The sequence below is a fragment of the Schistocerca nitens genome, chromosome 6, assembly GCF_023898315.1.
Source record: "Schistocerca nitens isolate TAMUIC-IGC-003100 chromosome 6, iqSchNite1.1, whole genome shotgun sequence".
NCBI lineage: Eukaryota > Metazoa > Arthropoda > Insecta > Orthoptera > Acrididae > Schistocerca > Schistocerca nitens.
The window spans coordinates 494,129,199-494,153,375 of NC_064619.1; positions in this window are offsets into that span (position 1 = coordinate 494,129,199).

Consider the following 24,177-nt stretch of genomic DNA (forward strand, 5'->3'; position numbering starts at 1 on the left):
ATGATGACTTTTGATGTTTTGTAACTGGCCACTGAGTGCCAATAATTAGTGTAACTAAATGAATTATGTTAATACTATACCATTCATTAGCTCCTGTTTTCAATGATGACTTTTGATGTTTTGTAACTGGCCACTGAGTGCCAATAATTAGTGTAACTAAATGAATTATGTTAATACTAACCATTCATTAGCTCCTGTTTTAAATGATGACTTTTGATGTTTTGTAACTGACCACTGAGTGCCAATAATTAGTGTAACTAAATGAATTATGTTAATACTGTACCATTCATTAGCTCCTGTTTTCAATGATGACTTTTGATGTTTTGTAACTGACCACTGAGTGACAATAATTAGTGTAACTAAATGAATTATGTTAATACTAACCATTCATTAGCTCCTGTTTTCAATGATGACTTTTGATGTTTTGTAACTGACCACTGAGTGCCAATAATTAGTGTAACTAAATGAATTATGTTAATACTATACCATTCATTAGCTCCTGTTTTCAATGATGACTTTTGATGTTTTGTAACTGGCCACTGAGTGCCAATAATTAGTGTAACTAAATGAATTATGTTAATACTATACCATTCATTAGCTCCTGTTTTCAATGATGACTTTTGATGTTTTGTAACTGGCGAATGAGTGCCAATAATCAGTGTATCTAAATGAATTATGTTAATACTATACCATTCATTAGCTCCTGTTTTCAATGATGACTTTTGATGCTTTGTAACAGGCCAATGACTGCTAATAATTAAAAATGTTGTACTTATCAATACTTGCTGGCCAATGAGTGCCAACAATTAGTATAACTCAATGAATTATGTTAATGCTATGCCAATAATTGACTCTCCTTTTCAATGATGACTTCTGATGGTTTATAACCGGCCAATAAGTGCCAATGTTCACTATAATCAGTTAATTTTATGAACAGTATTCTGTCATACTAAATATGCTTTGTAACTGGCCAAGGACTGCCACTGTTTATTGTAATACGATTACCCATGATGCCAATAATTGCTATATTCAGTTAATTTTATGAACATTATTCTGTAATACTAAATACATGGTACAGAAATGTTCAATAACTGGGCTATGAATGCCGCAAACTACTACCGTAATTCTCAATGAAGACTACTATGTGACTTAATGTCCTTCACCTTCTGAGCTAACTGCCCTGAAGTACTGCAATTTGTCCTGTCCATCCTCATGATCATGGAGCACTGTATTTGGTTTTTGCACTAATTCTACGTTGGTGTGCCTTGTAAGAGCGTGGTGTTGACACGACATGCTGTCCACCACCGTGAGTGATGAAGACGTTATTATGGTCCCACTGTCTGGTGTACCTGATGTACTGCCAAAATGATAACAGGGAATATTACTACGACATTTCAGTGTCTTGGATACGCTGATAAATACTTCTGGGAAAAGAACTGCAAATTGTTTCACTTGATGTTGTACTTCTGTGGAAAGATATGGACTTTCAGTGCAGCTGCGTGCAACCTAAGTGCTACAACCATGACGCAATCCTTCCTATTCCTTCCCTAATTCTTGTAAAATGAAAAAGTCATATACAGTGCGTGTGCACTTCCTTTCATTTGTTAATAAGATCAGTTATCCTGAAATTACTAAAGACTTCTATAGTGCATGTGCACTTTATTACACTCCTTGATTTGTTTGTTTGTTGTAGAAAAATACTAGAGAGTACTACAGTGAGTGTGCACTTTTGTCATTTGTCAATATGATTTGTACTCATTAGGTTTATTTGTCGTAAAAATATTAGAGAGTTTTTTCAGTGCGTGTGCAATTTATGCCATTTGTACTCATTACGTATGTATTTTGTGGTTTTTGATATGTTCTGTACTACAATGCGTGTGCACTTTTGCCATTTATTAATACATTTTGTGATTTCCTGATATGTTCAATACTTCAGTGCGTATGCACTTATGGCATTTGTTACTCATTGTATATACATTTCCTCATTTGCTGATATGTTCTGAACTACAGTGCATGTGCCCTCATGTCACTTGTCAACATGATTTTTTGCCATTCTGTTTATTTGTTCTGAAAATGCTAGAGAGTTTTTCAGTGCGTGTGCACTTTTGTTATCTACCAAATAATTTGTATACACATTTTTCTGATTGCTAATATGTTTTGTACTCACATTTTGTCATTGTATAATATGTTTTGTACTTGATGCATGTGCACCATATTTCGTTCATGTTCTATATCTGTATATATGCTGTAATTGTAAAGTTAATTAGTTGAGAAAAATTTGTTGCTCATGGCAAGTCCAAATGACTCACCATCGCTGCCAAATTTTGGCCCCCCCAGTGGAGGGTTATGAAACACGTATGTTATGTAGCAGCGATGGCGAGGCATGACAGAATCTCTGACCAGAGAGCTATTTATCATTGCTAGTCTGCGCTTGACCGCGCGAGAGTTCAGTAGGAGAGTAGTAGCGCGTGCGAGATGATTCAGTTGCGAGAAAGAAGTTGTACGTAGCGAGTCGCGAGAGCATGTAGTAGCGCGTGAGAGGTAGTCGCAGTTGTGTGTGAGGAGTCGGCGGGCGTCGACATGGGCCTCTGGTCAAGATTCAGGACGAGGTATCTTTTTTAAATAAGGTAATGAAGCAGCATTGCGCTCATCTGATAATGTAATGCATCTTACGTGTAATTAATTTGTTCAAGAATCGCCCCAATAATAATTTTGTTTTCAAACCAAGCATTTTGACAAAATAAACATTTTATTGAAAGAAAGTTTCCCATGCATTTCCTTAAAGAAAAAATTTACTTAAGTTCAAAGAATTTTTGCGACGCATTTCCTTCAAGCTATGGCGAAAAACAAGAGCAGATGCAGTTTTACTGAGGTACGAATTTGAGTTTAATCAGGGCCTAAAGATCGACATTTCGGTCTATTTGCGTTTTCATTGTCACTGTGATTTCATTATCATTGAATTGAGTTTCATTTTTTTTGTGGGGAGCTTACACTTAGCTCTATGTCCATTAGCATTTGAATAAGAATACTTTTACAATTTTGTGGGGAGGTTACATCCCTCCAACCAACTCGGGATTTTTACTGTCCAACACGCTAATTGTATAGAATTTGGCACGAGATCTCTCAATAGGACATCCAAAAACTGTATCAACCAGTGCCAAGCCGGATAAGGTCAAGAGTTTGGCTAATGTGTTTTTGGCTTGCTCAATTTGTGAAGCTCTTTCTCGTGTATAAATCAACAAATTTATCTGAAATTCTGATAATTTCTTTGTCTATAAATGTAATGTACATCACATCTTCCGCTTTCCAACCCATCCGGATAATTGCTTCGATGTGCGCCGTTTTATTTGTCGTAACGGCATCTTCTCTGACATCATGTTCCTCTTTCTATGCATAGGAGTGCCTCTATTTAATATACGAGGGTCATTTTAAAAGTAAAGAACGTTTGTTTCCCCACAAATTTTCCTTAAAATAATCAAAGAAAATTTATTTGACAACGTATTTTGACATCTTAACTATTTTTCTACGTAGCCGCTGTTCAAATTTGACCATTATTATTTTAGCGCTCCACAAAATTTCATCCACATTCTGAATACTCAGCTGCCTCGAAGCTTTTGAACTAATCACTAACGTCCTCTTTCAGTTTATTGTCATTCTCATAGTGCTTTCTACCCAAATTCCTGCGAGAAAAAATACACTACTGGCCATTAAAATTGCTACACCACGAAGATGATGTGCTACAGACGTGAAATTTAACCGACAGGAAGAAGCTGCTGTGATATGCAAATGATTAGCTTTTCAGAGCATTCACACAAGGTTGGTGCCGGTGGAGACACCTACAACGTGCTTATATGAGGAAAGTTTCCAACCAATTTCTCATACACAAACATCAGTTGACCAGCGTTGCCTGGTGAAACGTTGTTGTGATGCCTCGTGTAAGGAGGAGAAATGAGTATCATCACGTTTCCGACTTTGATAAAGGTCGGATTGTAGCCTATCGCGATTGCGGTTTATCGTATCGCAACATTCCTGCTCGCGTTGGTCGAGATCCAATGACTGTTAGCAGAATATGGAATCGGTGGGTTCAGGAGGGTAATACGGAACGCAGTGCTGGTTCCCAACGGCCTCGTATCACTAGCAGTCGGGATGACAGGCATCTTATCCGCATGGCTCTAACGGATCGTGCAGCCACGTCTCGATCCCTGAGCCAACAGATGGGGACGTTTGCAAGACAACAACCGTCTGCACGAACAGTTCGACGAAGTTTGTAGCAGCACGGGCTGTCAGCTCGGAGACCATGACTGCGGTTACCCTTGACGTTGCTTCACAGACAGGAGCGCCTGCGACTCAACGACGAACCTGGGTGCACAAATGGCAAAACGTCATTTTTTCGGATGCATCCAGGTTCTGTTTACAGCATCATGATGGTCGCATCCTTGTTTGGCGACATCGCGGTGAACGCGTGTTTTCGTCATCGCCATACTGGCGTATCATCCGGCGTGATGGTATGGGGTGCCATTGGTTACATGTCACGGTCACGTCTTGTTCACATTGACAGCACTTTGAACAGTGGACGTTAAATTTCAGATGTGTACTCTACCCTTCATTCGATCCCTGCGGAACCCTACATTTCAGCAGGATAATGCACGACCGTATGTTGCAGGTCCTGTACGGGCCTTTCTGGATACAGAAAATGGTCAACTGCTGCCCTGGCCCGCACATTCTCCAGATCTCTCACCAATTGAAAGGGTCTGGTCGATGGTGGCTGAGCTACTGGCTCGTCACAATACGGCAGTCACTACTCTTGATGAACTGTGGTATCATGTTGAAGCTGCATGGGCAGCTGTACCTGTACACGCCATCCAAGCTCTGTTTGACTCAATGCCCAGGCGTACCAAGGCCCTTATTACGGACAGAGGTGGTTGTTCTGGGTACTGATTTCTCAGGATTTATGCACCCAAATTGCGTGAAATTGTAATCACATGTCAGTTCTAGCATAATATATTTGTCCAATGAATACCCGTTTATCATCTGCATTTCTTCTTGGTGTAGCAATTTTGATGGTCAGTAGTGTATGATAATGACTCGGGACGATGTCCGGGCTATGAGGCGAATGTTGAGAAAATTTCTACGGAAACTGCCGAGGCAAATGCTTCGGCAATGCAGCAGAAAGCAGTCGAGCGTTAGCGTGAAGACGACGACACACTGCTGGACGACAACACACATGGTTTGTTTTGAACGGCGTGGCGGAGAACGTGAACGGTCTGATAGTACACAGCTGCCTTAAGAGCCTCTCCTGTAAGCATAAAGTCGATGAGTGGGGTGCCCTTACGATCCGAAAACAATGTGGCCTTAGCTTTTTTAGTGTTCAGATGTTTGGCCTTTTTTGTTTTGTTGAAGATCGCGAATGGTGCATTCTACTGACTGGCGCTTTGTTTCTGGATTTTTATGCGAGGCTCAGGTCTCGTCAACATTAACAGAAACTTCTCGTCGTAATTGTACCTCGGAGAGGTGAGTGCACTTCCTATACATTGCTTTCGTGTTCATTTGTAAAAAGTCTGGCCGCCCATCTAGCTTACCCTTTCCTATAGCGAAAATCACTGCTAATAATTTAATAAAGAACTGACTGCGAAAATTCCGGAAAGGATTGCACCAACATTAGAATGTGTATCCAGTTAAATTTTGTGCTCTTTCCTCCACTTGAACTGTCCGCAGCTCGTGGTCGTGCGGTAGCGTCCTCGCTTCCCGCGCCCGGGTTCCTGCGTTCGATTCCCGGCGGGGTCAGGGATTTTCTCTGCCTCGTGATGACTGGGTGTTGTGTGATGTCCTTAGGTTAGTTAGGTTTAAGTAGTTCTAAGTTCTAGGGGACTGGTGACCATAGATGTTAAGTCCCATAGTGCTCAGTGCCATTTGAACCATTTTTTTCCACTTGAATTCGTCAATAGATACTGAAGATCGGCCGGAACGTTCTTCATGAATTCGTGCCCCATTAATCGTGATGCATCATTTTAGAGTTGAAATTTCATTCATCAAATTTCCATACACTTCAGTTACTTGTCTGTGAATTTGATAGGGCGGAATTTTTTTTTATTTCGGAACCATACACTGTGGACCTCGCAGCTAATCAGTAAACGCCCGTTTCTGTATGCTGTTAGCATTATACGATAAGGAAGGTTGTAATGTGTGTGGTGTCATCGCCAGACACCACACTTGCTAGGTGGTAGCTTAAATCGGCCGCGGTCCATTAGTACATGTCGGACCCGCGTGTCGCCACTGTCAGGATCGCAGACCGAGCGCCACCACAAGGCAGGTCTCGAGAGACTGACTAGCACCCGCCCCAGTTGTACGACGACATTGCTAGCGACTACACTGACGAAGCCTTTCTCTCAATTGCCGAGAGACAGTTAGAATAGCCTTCAGCTAAGTTAATGGCTACGACCTAGCAAGGCGCCATTTGTACCGTTGCATGTACCTCAAGATAGAGTCTCACTTGTATCATCCAGAATGCTGTATACCAAAGGACAATATAAAAGTTAAGTGTTCTAGTAGCTACGTTCTTTTCTTTATCACATTCATTACGAATCCTGTTCCAGACTTAACGCCAGACGGCGTTGAGTTGACGCGTGCCCTTTCGGCTACTTCACTGTGGACTGGCTGCCTTAACAGTCCACTACAATGTGCGCTTGGCTATGATCCAGGTCTGTGTAGCCCTAGAGAGGTTTACGGTGTTACTTCGTCACCATACGGGAGTATGACGGCTCAGTTCTCTGTCTCTGTCTGGCCATTGAAATTAGTTTTTCCGTGATTTACTGATCGCTCAAGACAAATACGACTTTGGTTCCTTTGAAAAGGGCACGACTGATTTTGTTCCCCATCCTTTCGTATTCGAGCCTGTGCTCTGTATCTAACGACCGCAATGTCGACGAGACTTTAAATTATAATCTTAAAAGCTTTTGCTTCCTTCCTTTTTCACCACCCGTGATTAATAAATGAAAAAGGTGGTGGGCGATCGTTTCAACTCTAAATTAATATGGATGTAGGATGATTGTTCCTATCTATGAGCACAAACTTACCTGTAACTCTGTCATTTCTTTCTGCAACTTTTCACATAAATTTGGGCTTACCTGAAAGATTTGCCTGTATCGTCGATCGTTCAGCATCGGAGCTCGCAACCTACAACATATTTCCCAATTGTAGCGTGTCTGAGTTTTTAGGGACCGGGGAAGACGACAGCCGACTAACAGAGTTGCTGGAGTTTAATTTCAAATTCATGTATTGATCTCAAGCACATGGAAAAAAGGGCGAGGGAACCTTCATATAAAAACAAGTAGTGTGACTAACAGTTGCAGAGCAATGGACATCATCGTCTTCGATGTCGTATTTTATGGTATATGGTGAAGTGCGATTCCGGAAACCGAAAACTCGTACGATCGAAATCCTGCCGCACCACGCAATATGTCAGTCTGTATTTAACGTAACGTTAAATGAGGTGAAGATTAGCCCAGATCGACTCGTGATTTGCATTCCATTGCAAGTAGATGACATTCATCATTAAACCTGGTAGGATTTCTGAGCCACACGAAATTGTATCATTAAGTTCCATAAGACGTTAACTAAGATGTGCACAAGCAGTATAGTTCACAAACGCGAAACGCGTCTGTAGAAGTAAGTTCGTTTTGTAGTTTACTTTACTCCTGTTTTAGTATCCCCCTTACTCATTCTCTTCAAACAGATCACCCGAAGATGATACATCGAAACCGGCGGTGATGCCAGTCAGGTGACCTGCGGCTGAAATACGAGTGTATACTAAAAAAGGTAGTTTTTAGTGTATAGGTGACGATTCCCTCACAAACCTGGGTCACATCGATTACGGAGGGCAAGTGAGAAAGTTCATCCAACCTATGGTGGACATTTCCGGCAATGTGAGTGGCGTCACTGTTGTGTACAGTATGGAGAGATGGAATTTAACCGCACGATAACGTACTATCGTTAGGAACGAGGTGTAAACTCCGACTGAACTTACTTGAGAAATGAAACTCTCTGTAGCCTTGTTAACCGAGCAGTCTTGGTGCTTCTTCTTACCTGATCTCGAGAAAACTGCGTGGATCTAAATCAGGCCAGCCAAATGAGATTTACGACCTCGCTCTTCTTCGAGTCCCATTCTCAACTAATCATATGCTGAGAATCATGCTTTTTTTGTGTCAAGAGCATTCTGAATGGACTGACGTGGCCCACCACAGATTGATAGTGCCAAACTTTGCATCTCAGAGCAACACTTACACTAAACGTACTCAATTATTTGTTGGATGTATTTCCGTCTTTCCTTCTCTTACAGATATTATCCTCTATGGCTCCTTCTAGTACAATCGAAGTTTACTCCTGGTGTCTTAAAATATATCATATCATCTCATTCTGCTCCTTCTTCTTGTCACTGTCTTTTACTTTTATACATAAAATATATTGGTAAGTTAATTGAAGGTGCACAATTATATATATTTTAAGAAGATGTAAAAACAGCTGATAAGAAAGACAAAGACAGGAAGAGGAAGGAAAAAAGAGCAAAAGAGAGGGGGTGGGAGAGCGATAGAGACAGGGAGTGTGAGAGTGAGAACGAGAGTGAGAGAGAGAGAGAGAGAGAGTGGGCGATAGGGAGAGTGAGGGATAAGGAGAGCGAAGGAGGGGGGGAGAGCGAGGGACGGGGAGAGAGCGAGGGACGAGGGGAGGGCGAGAGGCGGGGGGTGGGCGGGGGTGGCGGGAGGGCGGGGGGCGGGGGGAGGGCGAGGGGCGGTGAGGGACGGGGGGTGGGCGAGGGACGGGCGGCGGGCGAGGGACGGGGAGGACGAGGGAGAGGAAGAACGAGAAAGGGAGAGGGAGAGACAGAACGAAGGGAGAAAGGGAGAGAGAGAGAGCGAGACAGAGGAAGGGAGAAAGGGGGAGAGAGAGAGAGCGAGATAGAGGAAGGGAGAAAGGGAGAGAGAGAGAGAGAGAGAGAGAGAGAGAGGGAAAGAGAGGGTGAGAGAGGGAGGGGGGAGGGAGAGAGCAGTTGTACTGTTTCTGAGCCAGCCCGTTCGGAAGCCTTGGAAAACCACCGAACGTTGTGACCCTAGATTGCTACAGTTCTAATGTTATCTATAATACTACTGATGCTAAACTATCTTATTCAGTGATTTTCCTGAAATGCCTGAGGCGAATGTTGGTGTGGATCCTTTTAATGCTCCATCGAAGCATTTTCCCGTTCTCCAATGACCTCCTTGTCCGTTGGGTGTTAAGCGGCACCTCCGAGAAACAAGGCCAGCCAGCAGTTTTGCTACGTCACCGTGATGTTTCGTAGAACGGTCCGTACCTAGAGAGCATATTTGTGATATAGAGATGTAAATTTATTGCAACTGGATTGCTGTAAAGTTGCGAGTTGTTATTACTATACGTCTCTTTCACCATCACATAGTATTTCTTTTCTACCACACTATGGTGAATAAGTCCTGTGTACTAGGCTTACTGGGAATAGATATCCTTGCACAAAAAACTAAAGGACTGCGAACTGATGATTCGACGACAGAACTACACTCCATCATAACATTCTGTAATAAGCACTACAAAGTTACATTAATGACAAAAAATCGAAGCTAATTTCAGTGTATGTGAACTGTGAACCACATACATTATAAGCGAAAAGGTTATATTATCAGTAAACAATTCCACTGGAAAATGGAAATGAGCATTTTGCGTCATTGCCCGGGAGGCCCCTTACTGGGCAGGTCCAGCCACATTGGTGCAGTTCTTATTACATCCGACGCCACATTGGGCGAGCTGCGCACCGGATGGGGATGAAATGATGCTAAAGACTACACTACACCCAGTCCCTGAGTGGAGAAAAATCCCCGACCCATCTGGGAATCGAACCCGGGCCCCTTAGGACGGCAGTCCACCACGCTGACCATGCAGCTGTCAGGGCAGACAGTGAAGAATTCCACTGAATATGTTGTGTATAAGACTTTTACAGTTCACATTCAAAGTGTTTCAATGTGTCTCAATTTTATAGCACATAAATTACATGAAACTGTACGTGACAGTGTGAATAGCATATTAACTCTGTCTCGTTACGTAATGCGACCGCTTGTCAAAACCAAGAATAACCATGTTTTGCGGCGTGGACCGCTGTGAGACGCTCAGGAAGAGATTTATTGAGTTTCTTTGAGGGTACCAGCTGTGTCATGGATACATGCCGACTCCAGTGCCGTGGCCAGCTCCGTTAGTTTCTCGGTTGAGGATCCATGGTGCGAAAAGCCTGATCTAAGTGGCCCACAGATTCTGAGTTGAGTTTAAGTCTGTGGAGTTTGGTGTTCAGGAGAGCGCGGTAAACTCATCCTGGTGCTCTTTGGAACACGTGTTCGTATGTACACTGTGAGTTGTGTGACACGTTGCATTGTCCTACTGGTAGATGGCACCGTGCCAAGGAAAAACGATGTAGAGGTGGACACGATCCTCAACAATAAATGCATACGTGTTCCTTCCGGAATGCCATGAAAACATTCCCCAGTCTATAAAGCTCCATCATTCGGCCTCCACCCTTCTGACGATCGTTGCAGGGTGTTTGTTTTCAAATGTTTCACGCCCGCTGGAGCATAAAACGCGATTCTTGTGAGGCTACCAGTCGATACTCATTGGACCTCCAGTTTCGGTATTGGCGTGGAAATTTCTTCCATTATCACCGATAAACAGCAATCAGCATTGGTACAAGGACCAGGCACCTGCTGCAGATGCCCATAAGTAGTTATGTTCGCTGAACGGCCCTGAGGCACTGATGGTAGCCCCTTGGTTCAGCTGGGAGCTAAACAGCTGCGGTTAACAGCTGCACGTCCATTTGCCCATACACACCTCCACAGCCAACGTTCACCGCTGTCATCTATGGACTGTGTTGCACCACAGTTGCCTCAGCACCAGATTTGGGTAGTGCCATTTTGCCATGCATATTATATCTTAATCACAACAGCATAAGGACAGTTTATAAACTTAGCCAGTTTGGAAATACTTCCACCCTTAGCCAAAAGCCTATGATCACGCTGGTGGACATAACACGAATCGCTCCTTTTCTGTATTACGACAGTGACTGAACTCTTTTCCATGACCCCCGACACACGTTATGTACCCTGCGCTAGTAGTGATGCCATTTGCCGTCTGTGACTAATTGTTGCAAGTTGAGCCACCAGGTTAGCCGAGAGCACTAATGCACTGCTTCCTGGACTTAGGTAGGAGCACTGGCCCTGGATCGAATCCGCCCGGCGGATTAACCGCAAGGGCCAGTGTGCCGGCCAACCTGGATGTGGTTTTTAGGCGGTTTTCCACATCCCACTAGGTGAATACCAGGCTGGTCCCCACGCCCCGCTTCAGTTACACGACTCACAGACATCTGAACATGTTCGCACTATTCTATGGATTACATCAGATGCAGACAGCTGGGGTACACTGCTTTCGTTCTTGGGGGTATGAGGTGGCGGCAGGAAGGGCATCTGGTCACCCTTTAACATTAACCTTGCCAAATCCGTTCCTAACCATGCAGACCCTGCGAAATCGCGGGATTAAGGCACAAGCGAAAGAACTGGTTATTGCAAGTTGACATCGAACACAGGCGGTTGTCACATTAACGTGAATGGACCATGCAATGTCAACTCCCTGGACTAATGTAATTTCAATATCCCAAAAATTCTGGTGCTAAAACCCTTTTCTTTTGATGATCAGCATTTTCTGCATTATGAATAACAAAATATTTTTCAGGTAGTGAAAAGTAGACCTACAAAGCTCTCTATAAAATATGTGTATCATTATTTTACTAATGTAAAATCATTATAATAAGTGATGAGTAAGTAAAAGTATTTTAATTGAAATTTTTTCCAGAATAATTTTACTCTCGTTTACTTTCCAGGTTTGTGAAAAACTCTTTATTCAGGGTGATCTGGTTTTCCAGAGTACTGAAGCTGACTGAAAAACGGGAAGAACGTTAACAACTCCTTTCGACAAACCCAACCTGGGTGGAACGTCCGTCTTTATTAGCACACTGTGTCGTTATTTGGGCTCAAGACAAGGTCTTTGCAGAGAACTCCCAAGTCAAAGAAGACAGAGGCTGGAAACATGGTTTGAGTGTTCTATTTTTATTTTTGTGTGATTCATGTTATTATGTACTTTATAAAATACGCACTGATTCCACATAAGATATTTTATTTAACGCATTCGTGCAGCAACAGCACGTTACACACAGACAATACAAATACTGTCGGATAAGTCGCCTTCTGTTGTTACGTTACCAACCTTTCAAAATCAAATCGCAAGCATTGTGTTTTACTAACTCTTTAACACTTTCAACATCCCCCTTGAATTATAAGTATAAAGTTTGTTTTTAATAAATGTTCCACATACGTTTTTCATTCTTCTATTTATTCACACAGTTATCTCTATGTAGGAAAGGTAGTGTCCCAACTAACACCCATTCACTGACTCTTATCGTACAGCCAAAACCGCTAAAGATAGAACTTGAAACCTGCAGAGGCGTCGTTTAAGAAAGGATTTTTCGATATTTCACCCCTACGAGTGTTCAGTGCTTTTGGAATTTCCACCCCTAAGGGACTGTAATTGGGGGTGACAAGTTATATGAAATTATTTCATTATGAACGCTCTATTAAAGTTTAATCTATGAGAATTTGTATTTGGGATCTCTGTTAGAAATTTAAACAAATATGTGTTTCACTCGTTTTGGAAATTCAAACCCTAAGGGGTTAAGAAAATATTTCGATGTATTAAAATTTTTTTAAAGCAGAATCTCTTTGGTTAGATATAAAGAAATCTGTATTAGGGTATGAAAGGCATATGTTAAAGAAACCTTGGACTCCAGCTACCAGAATCTGACCTTAATTAGTATGAGAAGTTTACAAGGTGTTGCAATTTGTTAACGTCAAGAAAATTCTGTTAAAGAAAAAAAAATGCTGTGCAGACCATACAGTCTACATGAGTGAAGCAGTGGACCCTAAGAAAGTCACTTCATATATCTTTAAAAAGAAGTTTAGTAATCGTTACTTAATAACATTTCTAAATTTATCAGACTTTGACCTTTACACAGCTTTGGTATATATATCTGGTGGTTGCTCTTCTGTATCACTTTATATCAAACATACCTCTCCGTATTATCCACTAACCTAGTGGAATTTCCAATCTGTGTGCTTACTTTGTCCAACCAGCTGTCCCGATTTGACAATGTCAGAATTTTTGATTGTCTACATAAAGCATGGTCTTCTCTTCTGGATACCTCTTGTTGTAGGGTCCTTATGTCTTTTATTTGTCTGGTACATTCTGCTGTTGAAATATATTCTGATTCATTTGATTAAGTAGCTATTACACTTTGTTTCTTTGAACACAGCTGATGGTACCATTATAAGGAGTAATACATGGAGTTGTACTCTGTCTCCGAAGTCTTGTGTATAATCAGCATCACAGTAGATGTTTAGGTGAATAGAGTCATCTTCTTCATCTTTCTTCTTATAAGAAAGGGTATAATCCTTGGTATGTTGTAGGTACCTCAGAGTTCTTTTGAAATTTTGTCAATAGTTTCCCTTTGGATTTTCTGTGAAGAGGTTTGCATAATTGGCTGTGAATTCAAAATCTGATGAGAATAAAGAAGACTTCCTATGGCTTCATTATATGGAAATTTTATGTGTTTGTCATCGCCTCCCCCCAGTTCAAAATACTCCCCGTGGGAAGCAGAAAGGCCGTAGTAGAACTTGGTGCCAGCTTGGTATTATCATCACTCACTCGGTGCACGATTGCTCGATAGCGCAACACACGTCTGACCTGTTTTTGACTATATCCATGCCGACGAAAGGTGACGTTACGATGGGTTAACTCACTTGATGTATTCTCAAGGTCTGAAATGAGATGGGTCCTGTGAATCAAAGTACAAAGTACTCCTTCACGCTGAGCCGCATGGTGACAACTGTCAGCCTGTAGATACTCGTACAAGTCTGTATTAGTTGCCTTCCTATAAACAGCAAGTTCCAATGTAATATAAACCTTCCCCCTGAGCAATACGTCAGGAAGGGAAAGCAGCCATCCTTTTCACCTCCATAGCGAAACGAATATTTGGCAGGATTGAATTCGGCTGTTCTAAAAGGTCATTAAAATTCCCACTGTCGTGAGAAGAAACAACAGAAGTACCGTCTACATATCTCAAAAAGCAGACATGTTTCAAAGTCGCTTGCTCCAATTAACGTCCCTCGATGTCTTCCATAAACAAATTGCCAATAATGGATGACTAAGGACTTAGCAGCGCAGCTCTGTGTATGTGTGTTCATAGTACTGATCATTGAACAAAATGTAAGTGGAAGACAACACATGTTGAAATAGGTTCAGTAATTCAACACCAAACCTAACCTCAATTAAGAGATCATTCAAAAACTTACTAGAATATCAGAGACATTCGAAAGCATTCCTTCTAGTCGACGAAAGAAATCCGCCGAGCTCACGCTGACCAACTAGTGGGCGCAACAGAGTAGCAAGGTGTTGTGCTACACGGTATGTCGGAGCACCAATATCACTCACAGTCGGACGAAGAGGAACCCCTTGATTCTGGATCTTCGGGAAGCCACATAACGGAAGGCCATACAACCTACGAGGAATATCACAAGAAGTATTATGATTCTTGATGGTCTCCTGCAGCAAGGAACTTTTCTTCAGGGGCTTGTTAGTTTTGCTCTCAACACTTTTTGTGGGGTCAGCACCTGTCCTGCGACACACTGAATCAGATACAACTGTAGTATTGCCTTTGTCCGCGGGTAAAATAACAATATCCGAATCAGCTCTTAGTTGACGTAAAGCAGCCCTCTCTGCTGCAGTTATATTAGCAGCCACATTTAAAACTTTCATGTTGGTCCCCGGTCGATGCGCTCGTCAGCACAAGACATGCCTCTCACTCTTAGCCTCGTCTGTAGCCTCAGGGGGCAGTTTGAAAACAGCGAAGTAGACAGAATGAATAAAACACTGGCAAACGATTGGGCGCCGGTGAAAAATTTAAAGCTTGTCCAAACACAGATAAACCTACATCATCAAAGGCGCTCACCATGAGACATCACAGAACATTGAGATATAGCGTTAGACTCCGAGCCATGGACACGTTCAAACTTCGCCAAATACCGAACAGTTACAGCATGAAGTACTCAGTCAAACTGCAACAATAACCACTGTCCAGTCAATCCCAAGAAGAAGCTGACATTTTTGAAGCAATCATTAAATGAATTCAAAACAATTCCTTGAAGAGACAATGCATTTATCGACTAGTGTAACTGATCATGTCACGAACAAGAGCTAGGCCAGCGCGTTGCTTGATGCGACTGGCGCCAGAACAACTATTACGATACAAAACTTTGACAAATGCTGAAAAACAGTTAAAAACTTTTCTTCTAGAGATTTCAAAAAAGACTTGTCAGACGAACAAATCACTGACTTCATGAATCTCATCACAGTCATATCCAAGTACAACTATTTTGAATTTAATGAACAATTGTATCAACAATCCGACGGTCTTGCTATGGGAAATCCCTTAGCTGGTATTCTTGCCGATATTTTCATCAACTCTCTAGTAGAAGAGATTTTTAACTGTTTTTCAGCCATATCACTAGGCATTCTCTCCTATCTCAGATGAGCTGGTGATATTTTAGTCATCTACAAGGGACCTGCTGATGGCATTGATCGTCTTTATAGTCTGTTCAATGAACTTCATGAGAAAATGTCTTTCACCATCGAACTTCAAAACGAGGCCAGCCAATTAAACTTTCTTGACACGTACAATAGAAGAAAATAAAATCTTATTCAATATTTTTCGTAAAGAAACATATACTGATCAGATCGTTCCTACGTCTTCCGTGCATCCACTGTCTCATAAAAACGCCTTCTTTCACTCTGCTATTCACCGAGCTACTTCCATTCCACCTTCGAAAGAAAAGTTCAACGACGAAATCAATTTACTCAGAACGATAGCAGTTAATAACGAGTATAAACCTGGCATAGTAGATGACATCCTCAGAACGAAAACTGTTAAAAGAGTTACAATCCTCGGCACCTCTATCATTGAATCCAACCCAAAAAAATATTTTTCTATTCCCTTCTTGTGGCCCATCTCCTATCAGATCGAACTTCATCTGCGTAATAAATACAAGTGCAACGTTGCCTTCTCTACCAATACCAACTTGAAAAAAAAAACTTCATTCATAATTTAAAATCTATTCGTTCCCCTTTAGAAAGCTCTGGCATCTATAAAATTTTCTGCGATACCTGTTCTTCTTGTTACATAGTACAAACAGGACCTGCCTTTACAACCAGATATAAAGAACACCTTTTAAGAAAAAATGGCACTAGCCCCCAAAATTCGTCTTTTGCCGACCATCTTCTGATTACACGACACGCGCATAAAGCTATTTGCGATATCAACGTCTTGCACGCCGAGAAGAAAGGGCGTAGATTAGATAATCTTGAAGAATTAGAGATTTTTAAACATATTTCTCGAAATTATAGCCTCATTCTCAATGAGCCGTTAAAGTTCCGTAACAAAAATTTCTTCAACGGTATAAAGCCGTTACTTGACATTTAATTTCGAGTCTCCTCGTGCAGTTCACCGATTTTTTTTCCATCTAAGTCATCTCATAAATTTTCATTTATTAAAAGGTTTATTGGCTGTATTTCATGTTATATCGTTTTCTACAGGCTGTGTCATTCATCCCTTTCTGTATTTTCTATAAGGACGTTTTTATGCTTCAAACTGTACTTCTTAGATCTGATGTAGACCTTATCTGTCACTGTTAAACGAAATATAGCCTTTTACACTATGTACTGAACTATCTTCATTATAATTTTCGCCTGTCTACATTCGAATGTTAATTAGCCAAGTTGTACCTGCGGCCACTAGATGGCGCTCTCACTGCAGTGTCGTGTTCACCTGCCGCACTTGCTAACTCGGCCGCCTCAGCCCGTGGCAACCTGTGGCTGTACAGGTATGAGCAGCCCTTAAAGGCTCGCCTTCACACATTCCTTTTAAATATTTTGTGACTAAAGCCCTTCTGGCGTGTTATTTATTTTATACGTGACGTGTAAGTACTGTCTTTCTTGTATTGTTAATCAAGACTTACACTTTTTTATATAATTTTTTTCTTCCCATAAATTGTAATTATGTTATAGACCACTTTAAATGTCTAAATTCTGATGAAGACACTCTTAGGAGTGTTGAAACCTGGTTAATAAGACTAAACAATTGTGACCGAGGGCTCATTTGTTTCAATTTTAATTTATAAACTGTCACTGAACCAAGCAGCCATGTTCAAAACTTTGCGATGCTTGGTGAGGTTGAAATGCTTCTAAATTTTTGGACAAAAATTTCAGACATGGAAATACTTTAGATGTTTCGATGGACGTTTTGAAAATGAAATTAACATTATGATACTTCGAATGCACATTTTGTGTGTGTGTGTGTGTGTGTGTGTTTGTAGCTACCTTCTTCTCCTTAAAATGATTTTAGTTCAGGTTTGTTTTTCTTTATACTCTCATTTAGATCTAAGATGAAATGTCACCTGCCTGATTATCATGATACATGTGTTATGCACAGTTATAGAACAACTTAGATGTGGAGTTAGCATCGTGGCAATTGATTTGAGGGTTCACAGTCATGATTTAGATGTCACACATTAACTATATTCTTCCTGTAGGTGAAAGTAATTCAAACTGCCTATTTGTTTGGATGCTTGCGTGCTTGTCATAGCTTATGTTAGCCAATATATGATTTATGCAGTTAAATGAAAATGTTCCAGAAAACAATGTTCCTGAGTCATTGTATGAAAGTTGTGAAAGCTGTGCACAAGGAGGAGATGGAAGACCAAATCGGTTTAAGATAAAAAGAGCCGTTCAACAAGACATGTAGCTTTCCATGTTACTCTTCATTCAATTTACGCACATAATCACGAAAGGAAACATGTAAGCAGGAAATGAAGATATCAGTGGCTTTTCTGATGTCGTTGTCATTTGGAGAGAGATGGAAATGGATGTTCGGAGGAGACTGAGTCACTGACATAAAAAATTTAAAGAATACATGTTGACTGTGAGTAAAAGCAAGGCAGTGGCATTGAAAATTACTGGAAGAAGAGAAGGCTGAATGTCGAGCGTTCGAAGTGCTAAACAAAGTTTTAAGCACAGTTGCAGAAGGATCCAGGTTCTTCCACCAAGTACGAAGCCTAATCTGGTGTAAGGACGTCCCTCTAAAAGCTAAACAAACGATGAATAAAACCTATCTCCTCTCAATAATGACGTATTATCTGGATACCCACGTCAAAAGAGAGAAGAGTCAAATAGAAGCATGACATGAAAACCCACCTCTTCTGAATAATGCCGCGTAATCTGGAGACCTGTGTCATAATAAAGTTGAATCAAATAAAGTCCCTTATATCAGTTCTACAAAAAACACCAGGAGAGACAGAGTCTGAAACGAATATGTGAGAGAGACCTGCAGGTGACCTTGACCACGAGGGAAAGAATGAGTGCTGCGAGACTGAAGCGGTTAGGTCTTGTGAATCGAATGCATCCGACATGCACTCCACGTCAGTATTTGGACATTGGGGTATCAGGGAAAAGGCCGATTGGGCGGCCTAGGAAGAGATGGGCAAAAAAGCTTAATAAAGATGTCAAAGTTAACATGAGGTGCACTGCAGAGAGGAAAGCTGTGTCAGAATAGATATCAATGGAGGCATTCACAAAGTTCCTATCCAGCTCACTGGAAAGAAATCCTGATGACGATGATAGGCTTTGTCAGTTTCACTTTAGTGCACCGCCTCATTTAGGCCTAAACACTCAGACACTTGACATAAGCATTTCACTTTTGTGTTGCTAACGTATTTTTGTATTCATCTTACATATGGACCCTGTGACACTTGACGAGAATAATGTATTTCGCAGAACAATTTAGATGAGAAAATATTTTCTTTGAGGGTCCATTGTGCCTCCCACCAAACTTGGTTCAGATATTAAATTATTGATATTTACAAGTCTGCCTTCTGTTGGCGAGTACGAGCAAAAGGAGGATGAAACAGTAGTTTTTATTTCTCGTTATGAAGGATCCAACAATAGTAGTGAAAATAAAACTCGTCTTCGGCAACTACAGGTTTTTAATTTGTGAATTATATTGCATAAGCGAATGTTGGTTTTGAATTATTTATGATGAGTATGTTTCGTACTCTTAATATTCCATAGCGAATGCTGTATAGCTTCATATGAAACTTAAAGATGTGAGATGAGATTTACTGACGGGATAGAACGGTATTTCACAAAAACAATTTTTTAGTGAATTATGAAAACAGATACAGAGACGAAATACATTTGTGTGCTCTGGTTTTTTTGTGCGTTAAAATACTGTAAACTAAAACAGTACTGTCAATATCTCTAGGTTTTTGAACACAGTAAAATAATTTCAAATTATTCAGATGCTTTTGAACATTGACGCAATTTAGGTGAAGTTTTCCTATTTTTCATACATAATACAAATCGAACATTTCTGGAAACTGAGGTGACGTAATGTCAATTGGCCGTTAGAGACATTAGTAGCTTTCATGTCGGATGTTTACTGGAACCGATAAAATAAACACAGACCTTTCCTGAAGCTAGCAGTACAGGATCCTACAAACAAAGCTTTTGAAAGACTGTAGGCTTCCGTGGTCGTTGAAACTGAAGCTAAAATCTTGTACGCTGTTAGATCGCATCATATTTATTTTCAGTTTCTCCATTGCGACCAACGTTTCGATCCCTCTTCCTCAGTATCTCCTAGTGTCCACGATTAGCCGGAAACTCGGTATTGAGATAACCGTTGACACAAGGAGATACTGAAGAAGATCCCAGCAGTGGAGTCTAGACTTTGGTCGTGTAGAAGAAAATGAAGAGTGGGATGACGCGGCCTACAACCTGTAATACTTTACCTTCAAAGTAGGTAGATCGCTCACTATGCAGCCCACAAGTTAGGACGAGGACCAAAATAATATCATACGACAGTCTAAGAGGGGAGGAACCTTAAAGACAATGATCATCCAAATCGAAATCGATTACAAAATAAAAAAAAATGTTAACGTCTACTAGTTTTAAGCATTGGTTCTCTGTGTCCTTCAGTGTGGTTTACAGTGTATTTCATCAGCTCCTATTTGGTTAGACGCACTGCCATAATGTCGAGCGTAGGTTTGGTTTTGCTAGGTTACCAGCCAGATCCCATGGGATTCATGGTGCTCGCACTAGCCTAACGGTGTTTGCGAGATTTGCTTCCGCGCGTTTCAGGAGCCGCTGTTCCAGCAAATCTCTGCTGCCAGAGTTGGGCGAATATCCTCGTACTGTATAACGGCCGGAGTCGCCTGCAGTCAGTTACAGGGCGTGCCGTTAGGTTTCCTCGTGGCCCGGCTTTGAAATGTTCTGCACATCCCCTACAGTAAAATCCAGCAGTCAACGAGGTTAGCCTGTTTCCGGGTGCTTTCCTGTTACACTGAAGCACACTATGTGCTCGCGTCCACTTTGCATCAGAATCTCGCTGCCAACCTATTCTCCACTCCACTCCTTTGTCCGCCTCTCCCTTTGTCTCTCTTTCTGCACGACACGCCTTCTGATGTGGTTTACACTATAGCCATCCTCTCAAAATGAGTGTAGCCCGCACTTCAAACTACAGCCTTACTGTGCGCCCAAAAGCAATTTAGTTCAGATTACAGCTTTTACAGTACAATGAATGTTGTCTGCACACCAACTCAACATTCCACGACACGGCCGGCGGAGCAGTAACTGTACAGGTGCCGACTTTACTGAAATTTAGATGAAGTACCTGAAACAGACTATCTAAGAACCTCACCCAAAACTTTGAATAAGTTTCTTTTATGCATCCGTAAGTATACATTGAAAATTATATGTAACACATTACCACATGTTTCTTTACACGAAAGATCATTCTAGTATTCATACGCTCACTTTCGTCGCAATTAAGTGCAAAACAGTTATTTAGTTAATTATAAAACTTTTGTTTGTACAATGTGTCCTAGGAAATATTTCTCATTCTCAGGTAGGTTTTTTGTGTATTTTGACACGTACCTAGACATGAGCTGGACCATTACTTTGTTGCCTTTGCTATAATATATGAACACGCGACAATTTTTTGATTAATAGAATTAGGCCTAATGGTGAATTAGGAAAACGTTTTTGCTTACGATTTTCTTATAGTTCTCTTATGCAGGAACTCACATATATTAAACACCAGTCACAACTTGCAGGGCATGGTACACGCTGAAAACAGACATACTATAAAAAAACCATCACAAAAATATTTTACATATATAAAATGGACGTGATGCTACAGATCGTCCACAGAGGCTATTTTTCATTCGTAATCCGATTTATTTGCTTAATACTAGATACAAAAGTACTTATTTCTAGTTAATACTATTTTATTTCCTTTGTTACAATTACTGGCAACGGCCTTGCCACAGTGGATACACCGGTTCCCGTGAGATCACCGAAGTTAAGCGCTGTCGGGCGTGGCCGGCGCTTGGATGGGTCACCATCCCGCCGCCACGTGCTGTTGCCATTTTTCGGGGTGCACTCAGCCTCGTGATGCCAATTGAGGAGCTACTCGACCGAATAGTAGCGGCTCCGGTCAAAGAAAACCGTCATAACGACCGGGAGAGCGGTGTGCTGACCCCATGCCCCTCCTATCCGCATCCTCACCTGAGGATGATACGGCGGTCGGATGGTCCCGATGGGTCGCTTGCGGCCTGTAGACGGAGTTAGTTTTTTAGTTAGTTGTTACAATTACTATCGGATCATCTGAAGAAATTCACTGAATCTGTTTCCAGTTTTTCACTGAATACTTTGTTTTCATAACTCCGGTTCATCCAACATATCCATTATATGACCTTTATTGTCGGTGGACTACTTTCACATTTAGCTCTATATTTCCAAGTGGGTGTTTTATAACAACAAACAAATGCAATGTTTTTTTTTACATTCACTGTTCCTAATGTCAGTAGGTGCAGTGCAGTGTACCACTCATCACATAAACAAATAAATAACTAGCAACAAAAACATATGCTCATTACGAACAGGATATACAGTATGAAGCAGTACCTTTCCAAAGGTGGGTTCTCTAGGATTTCTGGGAGACCAATCGCACTTTCTCTCTCTCTGTAAATGCTTCCTACCGACTAAGGTACGAATAGGCATACAACGAGATGACCGATGCCAAGATTTCAAGGATACTTCTGATGCTTATTCCCCGTTTTAGCTCTTGATATGGATAAAGAATAATTATTTAAATAAAACTAATTTTTTATATATCAAGTTTTTTATTGAACTAAAAAGTATAAAATTAATTTTCCGAGGCCCATGCAGAGTCTTAAGCCCATACAGACAGTTATCAAAATATGTGATTTTCAGTATTTAATAACTATAAAAGTACCTGCAAGATTTATAACGAAAAATGTTGGGTGCATGCAACATTTAATAGGTGGTGAATTATTATACATCAATTACGTAATGCACGCACCTCACATTTTTCGTTATAAATCTTACAAATATTTTCATAGCTACTCAAGATTCACAATCACACGTTTCCAGAAGTACCTGTACGGAGTTGAGAATCAGTATGCGTCTAGAAAAATTATTATATGCTTTCTATTTCGATGTAAAAACGTGTAATATTTGAAATTTATTTTGCTTTAAATAATTATTTTATGATTTGTAATCTTGTGCGGACGATATTTTTCAATCGAATTCAAATTTCTTGATGTGATTACATCAGAAACATGTGATAAATTTTAGGTTTATTTCAGTTTCTTTTCATATGGGTGAACCAATATACTGCTTCCTCATATGTACTGTATATCTCCCGAAAAGACCGTGGTGGTAAGAAACAGAGATTCAGGCTCACAAGGAGGCTTGTCAGCAACTGTTCATTCTGCGAACAATTCGTGAATTGAGTAGAAAAAAGGGTGAAAATGACAAAGCATCAACCGCTCACAAGAGGTGAGAAGCGAGTTAATGTAGCTAGAATATAGTTGTAGTTTCCCTAGCTGGTTGCACCAATGTGAGCATGATAGACCTGCTCCGCGGCGTTATCGGAATCATCTTGGCAGTGCACTTGGAAATGGCGATGATGGCTGCTGGCCGGGTACACACCGCTCTGGTGCCGGTGGGGAGTATCGGCAGGAGGGGCTACACTAGGTATGGTCTGCATCTCAACAGGTTGGGGAAAGGGAGGTTGGTCCAGTTAATTAGTGACAGAATAAGGGGTTGGTGTGGAAAAACACGTGAACAAATGGCCGTTTTCATAGGGCCTTTCTTAGAATAAACCATGATAACAGGTTTCCCTCTGTTTAAAGTAGTTCAACCAGCTTAGTGACTTATGCGTTATTTATGTGGGACATCTATGAATGTACCATGCTAGAGTGCACAAACACCATGGAAATTTGCTCTGAATTATTATTCATCAAACTGAGCAATCCATTAAAAATAGAGTATACCACCTAAAAGTTGGATGACAGTCTTAGTACAGCACGCTAAAATACAATACAGAGCCCGGGTGTAGAGATGATGAATTGCAGCATGTATTACTATCATGTACGCTGCAGTAATCCATGTTACAGGAACTGATGGAAGGGCTAGGCCTGAGGTTGTGGTTTCATTATTTGCTGATTTATTTAACAATTATTTTTTAAAAAGCAACATTAGTGAAATACAATGAAATAATCATTTGGAAATCAGCAGTTCTTAAGACAGTAAGCGGAGTACTTTGAATTGAAGGAGCGCAATGGCATAACTAATTTAACACAATAGCAAAATGGTACCAGGCTGACACAACGGATCCAACATTTAACAAGCTCCCTTAAGAGGCCTGACAAATTTAAAGCAAAATTTATGAAAGTCAAAATTAGTACTGTGGAAAATATTAAAGCAAATTAAACTTTTCAAGCCGTCAGAATGGTTTTAAAATACAGACAGGTATTTAACTCTGTCCTTCGAGAGTGGTGACAAAGCAATACAAGGGCCATCACCCGACTTACTAGGGAAAGATGGATACAGAAAGGGCACGGCACCAAAAGGCATCTACGTCAAAAGACAAAAATAGGCGAATTCTGGAAA